Source organism: Lithobates pipiens, unplaced genomic scaffold (genome assembly GCF_037356315.1).
Source record: "Lithobates pipiens isolate NorthernLeopardFrog02 unplaced genomic scaffold, aLitPip1_a1.2 Scaffold_16, whole genome shotgun sequence".
Taxonomy (NCBI): domain Eukaryota; kingdom Metazoa; phylum Chordata; class Amphibia; order Anura; family Ranidae; genus Lithobates; species Lithobates pipiens.
Genome location: NW_027507748.1, coordinates 20,857,621 through 20,874,479, shown reverse-complemented (window position 1 = coordinate 20,874,479; position 16,859 = coordinate 20,857,621).

The window sequence follows — 16,859 nt, the reverse complement described above, 5'->3', positions numbered from 1 at the left end:
AGCCCGGCTTCCCCCACTAGTGTCAGAGGGGGGCGGGGTCAGGTGATGGGTGGCCCCGCCCTCCTCATAAGAAACGTCAGCCCGCTGGGATCCCCCCCCCCCCCCCCCCCCCGCAGTGTCTCCGACAGTGGAGACAGAGGATGCATGGATGGACTGCGCTGGACTGAGAAATCACCCGTCGCTGGATCAGATCAGCCATCGCTGGACCCCGGAGATATGATCATCCATCGCTGGATTGCAAGAGTGGATTACCACCGCTGGAATTTTTTTTTATTTTGACGCGGGGTTCCCCTTAATATCCATACCAGACCTGATAGGCCTGGTAATTGAATTTGGGGGAACCCCACGCTTTTTTTTTTTATCAATGACGTTCAATGAGTGTTCTCTGTATTACGGGAGCCGACAATTCATTATAGCCGTGAGTGACTTTAAATTACTTTTTTTTCTGCAGAAATGACACTTTGTGCAGGGACAGTTCTAAGCACGGGAAACATGCGCCCCTTCACAGGCATACTATAGACACCCCCCCTAGGTACGAAATTTAAAGGAATATTACACTTTTATTGTTTCACTTTGATCATTATTAAAATCACTGCTCCCGAAAAAACGGACGCTTTTAAAACTTTTTTTTGCATTGATACATGTCCCCTGGGGCAGGACCCGGGTCCCCAAACACTTTTTATTAGCCTTTAAAATTAGCACTTTAGATTTTGAACGTTTGAGTCACATAGACTTTAATAGGGTTCTAACTTTCACAAGAAGTTTAGGTCTGTTCGCAGGTTCTGGTGCGAACCGAACAGGGGGGTGTTCAGCTCATCCTTAGCTTTGACATTATTTTTTTGGTTGAATAATAATGATTTGATTTGTTATATTTTCTATATTTTTGGATGCATAGAATGCACTTTTTGGTTAAGTTCTATTGGCAGATATCATATCTAATTTTATTTGTTTTCTTTTTTTAATGCACGATAAAAAAAATGTGTAGAATAATACTTGGCTATGTGTTTTACTTCAAATGACAGTTTGGGAGTAGCAGTTGCATTTTAAAAAATACAATGTAAAATTAACAAGGGACACCAACATAGTTGTATCTTTGATCTTATAAACTACGGAAAAATGGTGTTGTGGTAACTTGCCCAAATAAAAAACATAACATAATAATATTATTCTTGATATCACTTAGAAAAAAAAGCTTTTGAAAATATGTTTGCAATAACTCCATCAGTATCACCAGCAAAGCAGCTTCATTATTATTAGACATGTGCATTCGTTTTCGTCCGAATGCATTTTCGTCCGAATTTCAGCTATTTTCGTTTTCGTTTTGACAAACGATAACGAAAGCACAAAATCCGAAAAACGAAAGATCCGACATAAAGAAATGCTTTATTTTCGTTTTCATTGTTACAACAGTTCGATATAGAATAGGAGATTCGACATGACTGACAACAATCTGTGTCTATAGAACTTGTGGTCGAATGTGCCTAACCTTACCTCTATTAGTCCAAGATTATATAGAGAAAATATTCGACAGAGAAAAAAGATTTGACAGAGAGAAAAGATTCTGCAAGTTACTGTCCTAAAAAGTGTTTGGGGACCCGGGTCCTGCCCCAGGGGACATGTATCAATGCAAAAAAAAGTTTTAAAAACGGCCGTTTTTTCGGGAGCAGTGATTTTAATAATGATTAAAGTGAAACAATAAAAGTGTAATATTCCTTTAAATTTCGTAGGGGGGGGTTGTCTATAGTATGCCTGTGAAGGGGCGCATGTTTCTGGTGCTTAGAACTGTCCCTGCACAAAGTGTCATTTATGTAGGAAAAAAAGTCCTTTAAAATCACTCGCAGCTATTATGAATTGTCGGCTCCGTAATACAGAGAACACTCATTGAAAGTCATTGATAAAAAAATAAATAAATAAATAAATAAAAAAGCGTGGGGGTCCCCCAAAATCAATTACCAGGCCCTTCAGGTCTGGCATGGATATTAAGGGGAACCCTGCCTCAAATTTAAAAAAAAATTGACGTGGGGTTCCCCCTAAAAATCCATACCAGACCCTTTATCCGAGCACGCAACCTGGCAGGCCGCAGGAAAAGAGGGGGGGACGAGAGAGCGGCCCCCCCTCCCTCCTGAACCGTACCAGGCCACATGCCCTCAACATTGGGAGGATGCTTTGGGGGTCCGTGACCCCTCAAAGCACCTTGTCCCCATGTTGATGAGGACAAGGGCCTCATCTCCACAACCCTGGCCGGTGGTTGTGGAGGTCTGCGGGCGGGGGGCTTATCAGAATCTGGAAGCCCCCTTTAACAAGGGGACCCCCAGATCCCGGCCCCCCCCTGTTTGAAATGGTAAGGGGGTACAAAAGTACCCCTACCATTTCACAAAGAAAGTGTAAAAAATGGTTAAATAAAACAAACACACTTTTGAAAAATTCCTTTATTAAAAATAAAAAAATAAAAAAAAGATTCCAGCGGCGGTAATCCACTCTTGCTATCCAGCGACGGACGGTCATCTCTCCAGCGATGTCCCATGTCATCCAGCGCAGCGAATCCTCCGTCCTTCTTCTGTCTCCGTGGAGGAGACACTGCAAGGATTCCGGCGGATGACGTTTCTTAAATACGGAGGGCGGGGCCACCCGTCACCTGACCCCGCCCCCCTCTGACGCAAGGGGAAACCCGGGGTTCCCTGTGACGTAGGGGTGACCCGCACCCCTCTGATGTAACACAGGCAGGTTTCCGTTACATCAGAGGGGGGCGGGGTCACCCATACGTCACGGGGAACCCCGGGTTTCCCCTTGCGTCAGAGGGGGGCGGGGTCAGGTGACGGGTGGCCCCGCCCTCCGTATTTAAGAAACGTCAGCCGCCGGAATCCTTGCAGTGTCTCCGTGGAGGAGACAGAAGAAGGACGAAGGATTCGCTGTGCTGGATGACATGAGACATCGCTGGAGAGATGACCGTCCGTCGCTGGATAGCAAGAGTGGATTACCGCCGCTGGAATCTTTTTTTTATTTTTTTATTTTTAATAAAGGAATTTTTCAAAAGTGTGTTTGTTTTATTTAACCATTTTTTACACTTTCTTTGTGAAATGGTAGGGGTACTTTTGTACCCCCTTACCATTTCAAACGGGGGGGGGGCGGGATCTGGGGGTCCCCTTGTTAAAGGGGGCTTCCAGATTCTGATAAGCCCCCCGCCCGCAGACCTCCACAACCACCGGCCAGGGTTGTGGAGATGAGGCCCTTGTCCTCATCAACATGGGGACAAGGTGCTTTGAGGGGTCACGGACCCCCAAAGCATCCTCCCAATGTTGAGGGCATGTGGCCTGGTACGGTTCAGGAGGGAGGGGGGGCCGCTCTCTCGTCCCCCCCTCTTTTCCTGCGGCCTGCCAGGTTGCGTGCTCGGATAAAGGGTCTGGTATGGATTTTTAGGGGGAACCCCACGTCAATTTTTTTTTAAATTTGACGCGGGGTTCCCCTTAATATCCATACCAGACCTGAAGGGTCTGGTTATGGATATTAAGGGGAACCCCACGTCAAATTTTTTCTTAAATTTGAGGCAGGGTTCCCCTTAATATCCATACCAGACCTGAAGGGCCTGGTAATTGATTTTGGGGGACCCCCACGCTTTTTTTTTTATTTATTTATTTATTTTTTTATCAATGACTTTCAATGAGTGTTCTCTGTATTACGGAGCCGACAATTCATAATAGCTGCGAGTGATTTTAAAGGACTTTTTTTCCTGCATAAATGACACTTTGTGCTGGGACAGTTCTAAGCACGGGAAACATGCGCCCCCTTCACAGGCACACTATAGACAACCCCCCCCCCCTACGAAATTTAAAGGAATATTACACTTTTATTGTTTCACTTTAATCATTATTAAAATAACTGCTCCCGAAAAAATGGCCGTTTTTAAAACTTTTTTTTGCATTGATCCATGTCCCCTGGGGCAGGACCCGGGTCCCCAAACACTTTTTAGGACAGTAACTTGCAAATTAGCCTTTAAAATTAGCACTTTAGATTTTGAACGTTGGAGTCCCATAGACTTTAATAGGGTTCTAAAGTATGCTATATAGTTAGCTCCGTCGAATCTTCTTTATACATTCGACAGACACCATAAGCCTTCCAAGACAGATTCGACCGTAATTCATGTGGATTTTCGGACGAATGCAATTTTTGAACGAAAAACGAAATAAATAAAAACGAATTTCGGGAGTAACTAAATAAATTAAGCTTTCGGACGAAAACGAAATTCCGAAACGAAATATTTTCCTCTGCACATGTCTAATTATTATCCCATTAAAGAAGAAGAGAATTGTGCGCTGCATTTCAAGATTTCATAATTTGCAGCGTCACAAATGTAAATTGTCCTTTGCGAACGCGAGTTTACAAGACCGACTGCTTCCGGCTCGTCCTTGCCTCCGAGCATGCGTGTTTGTACTTTGGACTTTTGTCTGACAGACTTGTGTACACATGCTCGGAAAATCTGAAAGACATTTGTCCGCGGAAAATTTTAAAACCTACTACCCAACATTTGTTGGCGCAAAGTCCGACAACAATTGTCCGATGGAGCGTACACATACACATGGTCCGATTTTCCGCCTACAGCCTGTCATCACACAATTTCTGTCAGAAAATCTGATCGTGTGTACGAGGCTTTAGGCTCTATTCACGCCTGGACGTTCTGAATAGGGATGGGCTATCTGTTCGCCTGTTCGCCGAACGGCGAACAATTTGGGGTGTTTGCGGCAAATTCGAAAAGCCGCAGAGCACCCTGTAAAAGTCTATGGGAGAAATCTAAAGTGATCATTTTAAAGGTTAATATGCAAGGTATTGTCATAAAAAGTGTTTGGGGACCTGGGTCTTGCCCCAAGGGACAAGGGTACAGTATCAATACAACAGGGTATCAATGCAAAAAAAAGTTTTAAAAACTGCATTTTTTTCAGGAGCAGTGATTTTAATAATGCTTAAAGAGGAAGTAAACCCTGATGGGTTTACTTCCTCTTTTTTTCCCTGCAAAGGTAAAGCATAATGGACTACTGTGCATCGCATAGTAGCTCATTATGTGTCACTTACCTGACACAGGAGCCAGCGAAGTCGCCGCTGATCCCTGTAGTCCGCCGCGTCCATCTTGCTGGTGGCGTCTCGCAGCTCCGACCAATGACAGCGGCGAAGCCGCGATGACGTCACTCCCGCGCATGCGCACGGGAGTCGCGTCTCGCAGCTCCGACGCTGCCATTCGGCGAAGCCGCGATGACGTCACTCCCGCGCATGCGCACGGGAGTCGACAAATTAGGCAAATCCATTCTTGGACTTGCCGCATTAAGTGCACCTGCGCACCGCTGTCTACGGCGCATGCGCCGTAGACAGCGGTGCCCATTTTCGGGCAAATATCTCCTAAACCATATAGGTTTAGGAGATATTGCTTGGACCTACAGGTAAGCCTTAATCTAGGCTTACCTGTAGGTCAAAGTGGTTTGAAGGGGTTTACTTCCTCTTTAAAGTGAAACAATAAAAGTGTAATATTCCTTTAAATTTCGTACCTGTGGGTGTGTGTATAGTATGCCTGTGAAGGGGCGCATGTTTCCCGTGTTTATAACAGTCCGAGAGCAAAATTACATTTCTAAAGGGAAAAAAAGTAATTTATAGTACTAGCGCTAGTGTCTGCTATTAACAAATTGTCGGTCCCGACAATTTACATAAAAGTTATTGAAAAAAATAAATAAAAAATGAGTGGGGGTCCCCCAAAATTCCATTACCAGGTCCTTCAGGTCTGGTATGGATATTAAGGGGAACTCCATGCCAAAAAAAAAAGGCATGGGGTCCCCCCAAAAATCCATACCAGACCCTTATCCGATCATGCAACCTGGCAGGCCACAGGAAAAGGGGGGGTGAGAGCACCCCCCCTCCTGAACCATACCAGGTCATATGCCCTCAACATGGGGAGGATGTTTCCATGATGATGGGGACAAAGGCCTCATCCCTACAACCCTTGCCTGGTGGTTGTGGGGGTCTGTGGGCAGGGGGCTTGTCGGAATCTGGAAACCCCCTTCAACAAGGGGACCCCCAGATCCCGCCCCCCCCCGTTTGAAATCATAACGGGTACATTGTACTCCTACCATTTCACAAAAAAGTGTCAAAATGGTAAAAAAAAAAAAAACAGCACACATTGGTTATTGGTTTTGGTATATGTGTTTATATATATATTGTAGACATGTCACTGGAGAAGTGATCGAGGGGGTGTACATCTCACCTAGGTTGCTACACAGTGTGAGATGGTAAATCCAGGATGGATCAGTTTCTCAGCAGCGATATGCTGCTGAGTTGTTATTTAATTTTGCCGGGCCTGGGTTTATATGGAATGGCAGGTAGGTTTGGTAGAGGGACCTGTCATTCCACATCCCCCGATCCAGTTCTGGGTTTGGGATCAGGTGAGCTTGGATCCTAATTAGCCTGGGAAGCTAAAGGCTCTGTAGGGTCTGCAGGTGATTGCTTCTCAGCCAGGGAATGAACAATCTGTGTGTTGAAGGAAGCTGCAAGCACAGCCACTGCTGGAGCTAAAACTCACCCTGCGATATCCAGGCGAAAGACGCTGTGTTTGCAAGTGTCAGATAGGTGAGCAGAACCTGTTAGTAAGCGCCCAGCCGGGCTAGGACTTTTATTTTTGTTGTACTTAGAAAGCACGGTGTTGCTGTATATTTTGTTTGCTGGACTGTTTGTACCACGAATAAACGCCAAGATCTGCTTTATCAAATTCCAAGTCTGCTGTGAACTGTGTCCAAACACACCCTACCCCGGGAAGATCCCTTACAATTGGTGGAGGTAGCGGGCAACGCGGTTGCTAGGGGCAATGGTGTGGACAGACTTGGCTACAGCTGCTGATGTCCTGGGTGAAAGCTGCAACTACACTCCAAAAACAGTCCAGCAACATGGAGGAGATGCTGAAGCAGTTTATGCAAGTGAGTTTGCAACAACAGCAGGCTCAGACAGAGGCCAATAGACGACATGAACAGTCCATGGCTGAACAACAGCAGATGATGGCTGCACAACAGCAGGCGCAGACAGAGGCCAATAGACGACATGAACAGTCCATGGCTGCACAACAGCGGATGCATAAGGAAGAGTTGCAAGCTTTGCGCCAAAGCCAACAACAACTTATCGAGCACCTGATAGTAAATCGAGAGGCGCCTGTGGTTGCTAATCCACCCACAATGGAGGGAGCCGCTCCAGAGATTTTTTCTGGGAGAAGGACTGTGCAGAAAGCGCTGCAAAAGATGACTGCTGAGGACGATGTTGAGGCCTATCTAACAGTATTTGAGCGCGTGGCTGAGCGAGAGAAGTTACCAGCCGCTGAGTGGGCAGAGGTAATTGCGCCCTATTTAACAGGTGAACCTCAAAAGGCCTACTATGACCTCAGTGAGCAAGAGGTTAAGGACTATACTCGGCTAAAAGAGGAGATGCTTGCCCGACTAGGAGTTACTACTGCAGTCCGTGCCCGGAGGGTACGCAACTGGAGCTACAGTCTGGACAAATCAGCGAGGTCCCAGATGTATGACCTAATCCATTTGGCAAGAAAGTGGTTGGAGCCAGACACTTCTACTCCTGCACAAATCCTAGAGAAGGTCGTGATGGATCGCTACCTCCGAGCCCTTCCTACTGACTTGCAACGCTGGGTGGGACAAGGTGATCCTAAGAATGCAAACGAACTTGTCAACCTTGTGGAGAGGTTCCAGGCGACTGAGGACTACCTCCGTGATGTTCCTGCAGCATCTTCACCTCCCCGGAGCGCCAGATCTGTGCCGTCAGCTGGTAAGAGACTTCCATCTATTGGGGGAGTGTGGAGGGGTGCTGATGGGGGGAAAAGGGCTCAAGTGGTGTCTCAGGGACAAAAGACTGGTGATGGTCCCGGGTGGCTAAGGGGCTCTGAAAAGGACTCCTTGCCAAAGAGACCAGGCCCTATCCAGTGTTGGAGATGCCATGAGGCGGGACACGTGTCGGCCCATTGCCCTCTTACCTCTGAACCCATGGAATGTGACGCTAGCAGGCGTCAGTCGCTATTTGCGGAACCATCTTGTGCTGCAGTTCCTGGACTAGAGACTGAACCGCAAATCTGCAACATCACAATCAATGACTTTCCTGTTAAAGCGTTAATGGACTCAGGAAGCCTTGTAACCTTGGTGCATGCTAGCCTGGTGACTGGGGACTTAGAGTCTAAAAAGCATATGAGTGTTGTGTGCATACATGGTGATACAAAAGTGTACCCTATAGTGCTGGCTAAAGTCGGGACTGAACAAGGCACCGTACAATATGAAGTGGGTGTGGTTAAAAACCTCATGCATAATGTAATATTGGGGCGCGATTTTCCATTATTCTGGGCTCTTTGGGAAAAAAGAAAAATCCCCAAAAGGAGTGAGGATACCTCTAAGGGGGTTGCCTTGTCCACTGTGAATGATAAAAATGTGCAGGATGAAAATGATTGTTTTCCTTTGCAGGTCCTGGCTGGGGAGGAGGAGGCTCCTCCCACTGAGCAAAATATACTAGACTTAGAGGTGTCTAGCGATAATTTTGGGACTGCACAATTACAGGACCCCACTCTCAAAAATGCGAGAGAGCAGGTTGCTGTTATGAACGGGGTACCTCAGGAACCAGATGCTGAAAAAAGATTTCCACATTTTTCGGTGACTAATGATCTTTTCTATAGAGTCAATAAGGTTAAAGATGAGATTGTGGAACAGCTTCTGGTACCTAAGCCGTACCGGCGTCAGGTGCTTGACATGGCACATAACCATGTTCTTGGGGGACACTTGGGGACTGACAAAACGCGAGAGAGGGTTCTCCAGAGGTTTTTTTGGCCGGCCATATATGATGACATTAAAAAATACTGTGAGTCGTGCCCCACATGTCAGGTTAGTGCCCCAGTGTCACATTTTCGCAGTCCTTTGGTTTCGCTCCCTATTATAGAGGTGCCTTTTGAGCGTATTGCCATGGATTTAGTGGGTCCCATTGTAAAGTCAGCTAGAGGACACCAGTATATTTTGGTAGTCCTGGATTATGCGACCCGCTATCCTGAGGCTGTACCCTTAAGAAACACTGCATCTAAAACAATTGCACGTGAGTTGTTTTATATGTTCTCTAGGACTGGGATCCCCAAAGAAATCCTAACTGACCAAGGTACGCCATTTATGTCGAAAGTAATGAAGGAATTATGCAGACTATTTAAAATCTCACACATCCGTACCTCTGTGTACCACCCCCAGACGGACGGATTGGTGGAGAGATTTAATAAAACTTTGAAACATATGTTGAAGAAAGTGGTGGCAAAAGATGGTCGTGACTGGGATCATTTATTACCCTACCTCATGTTTGCTATTAGGGAGGTGCCCCAAGCGTCCACAGGGTTCTCACCATTCGAGTTGGTCTATGGTCATCACCCTAGGGGTCTACTAGACATTGCAAAAGAGACATGGGAGAATGAGTCCACCCCATACAAGAGTGTTATTGAGCATGTAGCACAAATGCAGGACCGTATAGCCACTGTAATGCCCCTGGTAAGGGAACACCTCCAGAGAGCTCAAGAGGCCCAAAGTAGAATTTACAACCGGTCCGCAAGAATCAGGACATTCAACCCAGGCGATAGGGTCCTTATACTAGTCCCCACTGTTGAGAGTAAATTCTTAGCGAAGTGGCAAGGTCCTTATGAAATTGTTGAAAAGATCAGTGAGGTGAACTACAAGGTGCACCAACCAGGTAGAAGGAAGCCTTTCCAAGTTTATCACATAAACTTGATCAAGCCCTGGAAAGACAGGGAATCCTTGGGGGCGACAAATACTGTTAATAATTTGTCACAACCAATCCCTCCAGTCAAGGTAGGTGATACTCTATCAGTGTCACAGAAACAGGAGGCTCAGGAATTTTTACAGAAAAACAAAAACAAGTTCTCTGACCTCCCAGGGCGTACACACCTCATCCATCATCACATTGAAACTGAGCCTAGAAGCAGAGTAAACCTTAAGCCCTATAGGATACCCGAGGCACGTAGGGAAGCCGTATCTGCCGAGGTAAAACGTATGCTTGCTCTGGGGGTAATTGAGGTGTCACAGAGTGAATGGTCCAGCCCAATTGTGCTAATCCCAAAGCCCAATGGAACTTGGAGGTTCTGTAACGATTTCAGAAAGTTGAATGAGATCTCCAAGTTCGATGCGTATCCTATGCCCAGGGTAGATGAGTTGATTGAGAAGTTGGGTAACGCCAGGTACATAACCACCCTCGATCTCACAAAGGGCTATTGGCAGATTCCACTTTCTGACGAGGCTAAAGAGAAAACTGCTTTCTCCACCCCTGATGGGCTATTCCAGTATGTAGTGATGCCGTTCGGGTTACATGGAGCGCCTGCAACTTTCCAGAGGTTGATGGACTTGATTCTGCGACCACATCGTGATTACTCAGCCGCCTACCTGGTCATTTTTAGCCCTGATTGGGAAAGTCACCTCTGTAAGGTACAGGCCGTGTTGGATGCCATAAGTGATGCAGGGTTGACCATAAATGCCGAGAAGTGTGCTCTAGCCCTAGAAGAGGCCAAATATCTGGGCTACATTGTTGGAAGAGGATTGGTTAGGCCACAGCTAAATAAAATTGAGGCAATACAGAATTGGCCTAGACCCCTGACAAGGAAACAGGTTAGAGCTTTCCTGGGTATTACGGGTTATTACCGTAGATTTGTGCCGAACTTTGCCTCAGTTGCTGCTCCGCTAACTGACTTGACAAAGGGCGGAAAGACAGCAATGGTCACGTGGACCCCAGAGGCCGAGAAGGCTTTCCAAAGCCTTAAGTCTGCCTTGTGCCAACCACCTGTGTTAGTTACCCCCAATTTCAGGCGAGAATTTCTAGTCCAGACAGATGCCTCTAACACAGGCTTAGGTGCAGTACTCTCACAAGTAGTGAATGGTGAGGAGCATCCGGTGACGTACTTGAGTAGAAAACTAACCCCGGCCGAGAAAAATTATGCCATTGTGGAGCGAGAATGTTTGGCAGTGAAGTGGGCCCTAGAATCTTTAAAGTATTACTTGCTAGGCAGGAAATTCAAGTTGGTGACAGACCATGCCCCCCTAACATGGATGAAGTTAAACAAGGAGAGAAATGCAAGAGTGACTAGATGGTTTCTCTCCCTACAAAACTTTAATTTCACTGTGGAACACAGGCCAGGGAAATTACAGGCAAATGCTGACGCATTGTCAAGGGTAAGTTGTCTGTGGGGACAAAAGGCTCAGCCCTCCGGTCTGAAAAAGAGGGGGGGGATATGTAGACATGTCACTGGAGAAGTGATCGAGGGGGTGTACATCTCACCTAGGTTGCTACACAGTGTGAGATGGTAAATCCAGGATGGATCAGTTTCTCAGCAGCGATATGCTGCTGAGTTGTTATTTAATTTTGCCGGGCCTGGGTTTATATGGAATGGCAGGTAGGTTTGGTAGAGGGACCTGTCATTCCACATCCCCCGATCCAGTTCTGGGTTTGGGATCAGGTGAGCTTGGATCCTAATTAGCCTGGGAAGCTAAAGGCTCTGTAGGGTCTGCAGGTGATTGCTTCTCAGCCAGGGAATGAACAATCTGTGTGTTGAAGGAAGCTGCAAGCACAGCCACTGCTGGAGCTAAAACTCACCCTGCGATATCCAGGCGAAAGACGCTGTGTTTGTAAGTGTCAGATAGGTGAGCAGAACCTGTTAGTAAGCGCCCAGCCGGGCTAGGACTTTTATTTTTGTTGTACTTAGAAAGCACGGTGTTGCTGTATATTTTGTTTGCTGGACTGTTTGTACCACGAATAAACGCCAAGATCTGCTTTATCAAATTCCAAGTCTGCTGTGAACTGTGTCCAAACACACCCTACCCCGGGAAGATCCCTTACAATATATATATATATATATATATATATATATATATATATATATATATATATATATATATATATATATATATATATTCACAAATAAAATGTGTAGTCCTTGCTTAATTTGTGGTTTCTTGCTGTACGTAGCCCGCATATCTGATCCCAACAGATTACAAGCAGGGATGAGCTTTATGTTCGAATCAAACTCATGCTTGATTCGAACATTGGCTGTTCGCCAGTTCGCAGCACAACGAACACCCTTTAAAAGTCTATGGGAGAAATCAAAAGTGCTAATTTTAAAGGCTTATATGCATGGTATTGTCATAAAAAGTGTGTTGGGACCCGGTTCCTGCCCCAGGGGACATGTATCAATACAAAAAATAGTTTTAAAAACTGCAGTTTTTTCAGGGGTAGTGATCTTAATAATGCTTAAAGTGAAACAATAAAAGTGTAATATTCCTTTAAATTTTGTACCTGGGGGTATCTATAGTATGCCTGTAAAGGGGCGCATGTTTCCCGTGTTTAGAACAGTCAGACAGCAAAATTACATTTCTAAAGGAAAAAAAGTCATTTAAAACTACTCGTGGCTATAATGAATTGTCGGTCCGCAATACACATAAAAGTTCATTGATAAAAACGGCATGGAATTTGCCCACAGGGGAACCCCGAACCGTAATAAAAAAAAATGTGTGGGGGTCCCCCTAAATTACATACCAGGCTCTTCAGGTCTGGTATGGATATTAAGGGGAAACCCGTGCAAATTTTTTTTTTTAAATGGTGTGGGGTCCCCCCAAAAATCCATACCAGACCCTTATCTGAGCACACAACCTGGCCACAGGAATATAAGGGGGGACAAGAGAGCACCCCCCCACTGAACTGTACCAGGCCACATGCCCTCAACATTGGGAGGGTGCTATGAGGTAGCCCCTTAAAGCACCTTGTCCCCATGTTGATGGGGAGAAGGGCCTCATCCCCATAACCCTTGCCCGTTGGTTGTGGGGGTCTGCGGGTGGGGGGCTTATCGGAATCTGGAAGCTCCCTTTAACAAGGGGGCCCCCAGATCCCAGCCCCCCGTGTGAATTGGTAATGGGGTACAAATGTACCCCTACCATTTCACAAAAAAGATACAAAAAGGTTAAAAAGAGACACGGTACGGTTCAGGAGGGGGGGGGGTGCTCTCTCGCCCCCCCTTCTTTTACTGCGGCCTGTTAGATTGTGTGCTTGGTTAAGTGTCTGGTATGGATTTTTGGGGGGACCCCACGCCATTTAAAAAAAATTTGGGCAAGGTTCCCCTTAAAATCCATACCAGACCTGAAGGGTCTGGTATGGATTTTGAGGGGGACCCCCACGCCATTTTATTTTTTTTACATTTTGGCACGGGGTTCCCCTTAATATCCATACCAGACTTGAAGGGCCTGGTGTGGAATTTAGGGGGACCCTCACGCATTTTTTTTTTTCAATTTTGGTTCGGGGTTTCCCTGTGGGGAAATCCCCATGCCGTTTTTATCAATGAACTTATATGTGTATTGCGGACCGACAATTCATTGTAGCCGCGAGTAGTTTTAAATGACTTTGTTTTTTCCCTTTAGAAATGTCATTTTGCTCTTGGATAGTTCTAAACACGGGAAACATGCGCCCTTTACAGGCATACTATAGACACTCCCCAGGTAGGAAACTTAAAGGAACATTACACTTTTATTGTTTCACTTTAAGCATGATTAAAATCACTGTTCTTGAAAAAATGGCCGTTTTTAAAACTTTATTTTTGCATTGATACATGTCCCCTGAGGCAGGACCCGGGTCCCCAAACACTTTTTAGGACAATAACTTGCATATTAGCCTTTAAAATGAGCACTTTTGATTATTCATGTTTGTGTCCAATAGACTTTAAAGGTGTTCGTGCGTTCAAACTAATTTTTCTGCCTGCTCGCATGTTCTGGTGCAAACCGAATGGGGGTGGGGAGGTGTTTGGCTCATCCCTAATTACAAGTAACCTCTTGCTGGTTTCCTGATAGCAGAATGTCTGTACAAAACCTCTACACATAACCTTTAAGACTTAAAAGTTATCTAATGGAAAAAAAAAAAAAAAAACACAAGTGCAGTCAGCAGTAAATCAGCAATTAAAAACTTTGTGAAATCGGAAACAGAACCCCTTGACCACACTGATCTACACAACTCTCTTCTATACACAGTATACATTTGTTAAACAAAAATAAATTTTTTGCGTTCAATATGAAATAAATAAAATGGAACAGTGGATAGAAGATCACTAAATACTTGTGCACAATTGGTGCGCTATCCCTTTAACCACTTACAGAGCGGACCATTTGGCTGGCCAAAGACCAGAGCACTTTTTGCGATTCGGCACTGCGTTGATTTAACTGACAATTGCGCGGTCGTGCGACGTGTCTCCAAAACAAAATTGACGTCCTTTTTTTTCCCCCACAAATAGAGCTTTCTTTTGGTGGTATTTGATCACCCCTGCTATAAGCAAAAAATAGTGAAAATTTAAAAAAAAAGAAAAAAAACATTATTTTTTACTTTTTGCTATAATAAATATCCCCAAAAAATATCTACATTTTTTTTTCCCTCAGTTTAGGCCGATACGTATTCTTCTACATATTTTTGGTTAAAAAAACTCACAATGAGTGTTTGATTGGTTTGCGTCTACAAAATAGGGGATAGTTTTATGGCATTTTTATTAATTATTTTTTTTACTACGAATGGCGGCAATCAGCGATTTTTATGATGGACAGGTCGGACACTTTTGGTGCGATTTTTGTACCATTCACATTTATACAGCGATCAGTGCAATTAAAAATGCATTGATTACTGTGTAAATGTGACTGGCAGTGAAGGGGTTAACCACTAGGGGGCAGTGAAGGGGTTAAGTGTGTCCTGGGGAGTGATTCTGACTGTGGGGGGGAGGGGCTATGTGTTACACGTCACTGATCACCGCTCCCGATTACAGGGAACTGTGATCCTGTCACTAGGCAGAATTGGGAAATGCTTATTTACATTAGCATCTCCCCGTTCTTCCTCACCATGAGACGATCGCAGGTATCCCCACGGACATCAAGTCCACGAGACCCGCGATCACACTCACGGAGGTTGCGGCGCGTGCCTGCAAACCGCTTCTTAACCACTTGCTTACTGGGCACTTAAACTCCCTTCCTGCCCAGACCAATTTTCAGCTTTCGGTGCTCTCACACTTTGAATGACAATTACTCAGTCATGTAACACTGTACCCAAATGAATTTTGTGTCCTTTTTTTCTCACAAATAGAGCTTTCTTTTGGTGGTATTTGATCACCTCTGCATTTTTTATTTTTTGCGCTATAAATTAAAAAAGACCGAAAGTATGGAAAAAAAGTGAATTTTTCTTAGTTTATGTGATAAAATTTTGCAAATTATTAATTTTTCTTCATAAATTTTGGCCACAATTTATACTGCTACATATCTTTCGTAAAAATAACCCAAATTAGTGGATATTATTTGGTCTTTGTGAAAGTTAGAGAGTCTACAATCTGTGGTGCGAATCATAAAAAAATTGATCACACCTGATGTACTGGTGGCCGATCTCATTTCATGCGACCCGAACAAGTCAGGAAAGTACAAATACCCCCCAAATGACCCCTTTTTTGAAAGTAGACATTCCAAGGTATTTACTAAGATGCATGGTGAGGTTTTTGATGTTGTAATTTTTTTACCACAATTCTTTGCAAAATGAAGATTTTTTTTTTTTCTCACAAAATTTTCTCTCACATGGCATGTATATACCACAAATGATGCCCCAAAATACATTCTGCTACTGCTTCTGAGTATTACGATACCACATGTGTGAGACTTTTACACAGCCTGGCCACATACAGAGGCCAAATATTGAAATAGCACCATCAGGCGTTCTAGGAGCATAAATTACACATCTCATTTCTCAACCACCTATTACAATTTTGAAGGCCCTGGAGCACCAGGACAATGGAAACGCCCCCAAAGTGATCCCATTTTGGAAAGCTAACACCCCAACGTATAATCTATGAGGCATAATGAGTCTTTTGAATGGTTCATTTTTTTCCAGAAGTTTTGGGAAAATGTGGAAAAAAATGAAAACACATTTTTTTTTACGCAAAGTTGTCCATTTATAAGATATTTCCAACACATAGCATGTACATAGCAAAAATTACACCCCAAAATACGTTCTGCTACTCCTCTTGAGTATGGCAATACCAAATGTGTGAGACTTTTACACAGCCTGGCCACATACAGAGGCCCAATATTGAAATAGCACCATCAGGCGTTCTAGGAGCATAAATTACACCGCATTTCTCAACCACCTATTACATTTTTGAAGGCCCTGAAGTATCAGGACAATGGAAACGCCCACAAAGTGACCCCATTTTGGAAAGCTAACACCCCAACGTATAATCTATGAGGCATAATGAGTCTTTTGAATGGTTCATTTTTTTTCCAGATGTTTTGGGAATATGTGGAAAAAAATGAAAACACATTTTTGTTTTACGCAAAGTTGTCAATTTATAAGATATTTCCAACACATAGCATCTACATAGCAAAAATGACACCCCAAAATACATTCTACTACTCCTCCTGAGTATGGCAATACCAAATGTGTGAGACTTTTACACAGTTTGGCCATATACAGAGGCCCAACATGCAAAGAACACCATCAGGTGTTCCAGAGACACATAGCATGCACATACCAAGAATTACACCCCAAACTACATTCTGCTGAGCAAAGAGTAAACAAAAGATTACCTGTGGTTTTAGCAGCGCAGTTGTCCACAGGATGATAGCACTGGTCCAGGCAGCAGGCAGGGACTTGGTCAGCAAAAGCGAACACAATTTTCCAGGCAACAGGCAGGTATACTGTCCATAGTCAATATTGGCAGCAGGCAGGGATACTGTCCATATACAGTCCAAGGTCAGTGCAGGCAGAGATTATCAGCAGTGCCAAAATATTGGTCCTGGTAG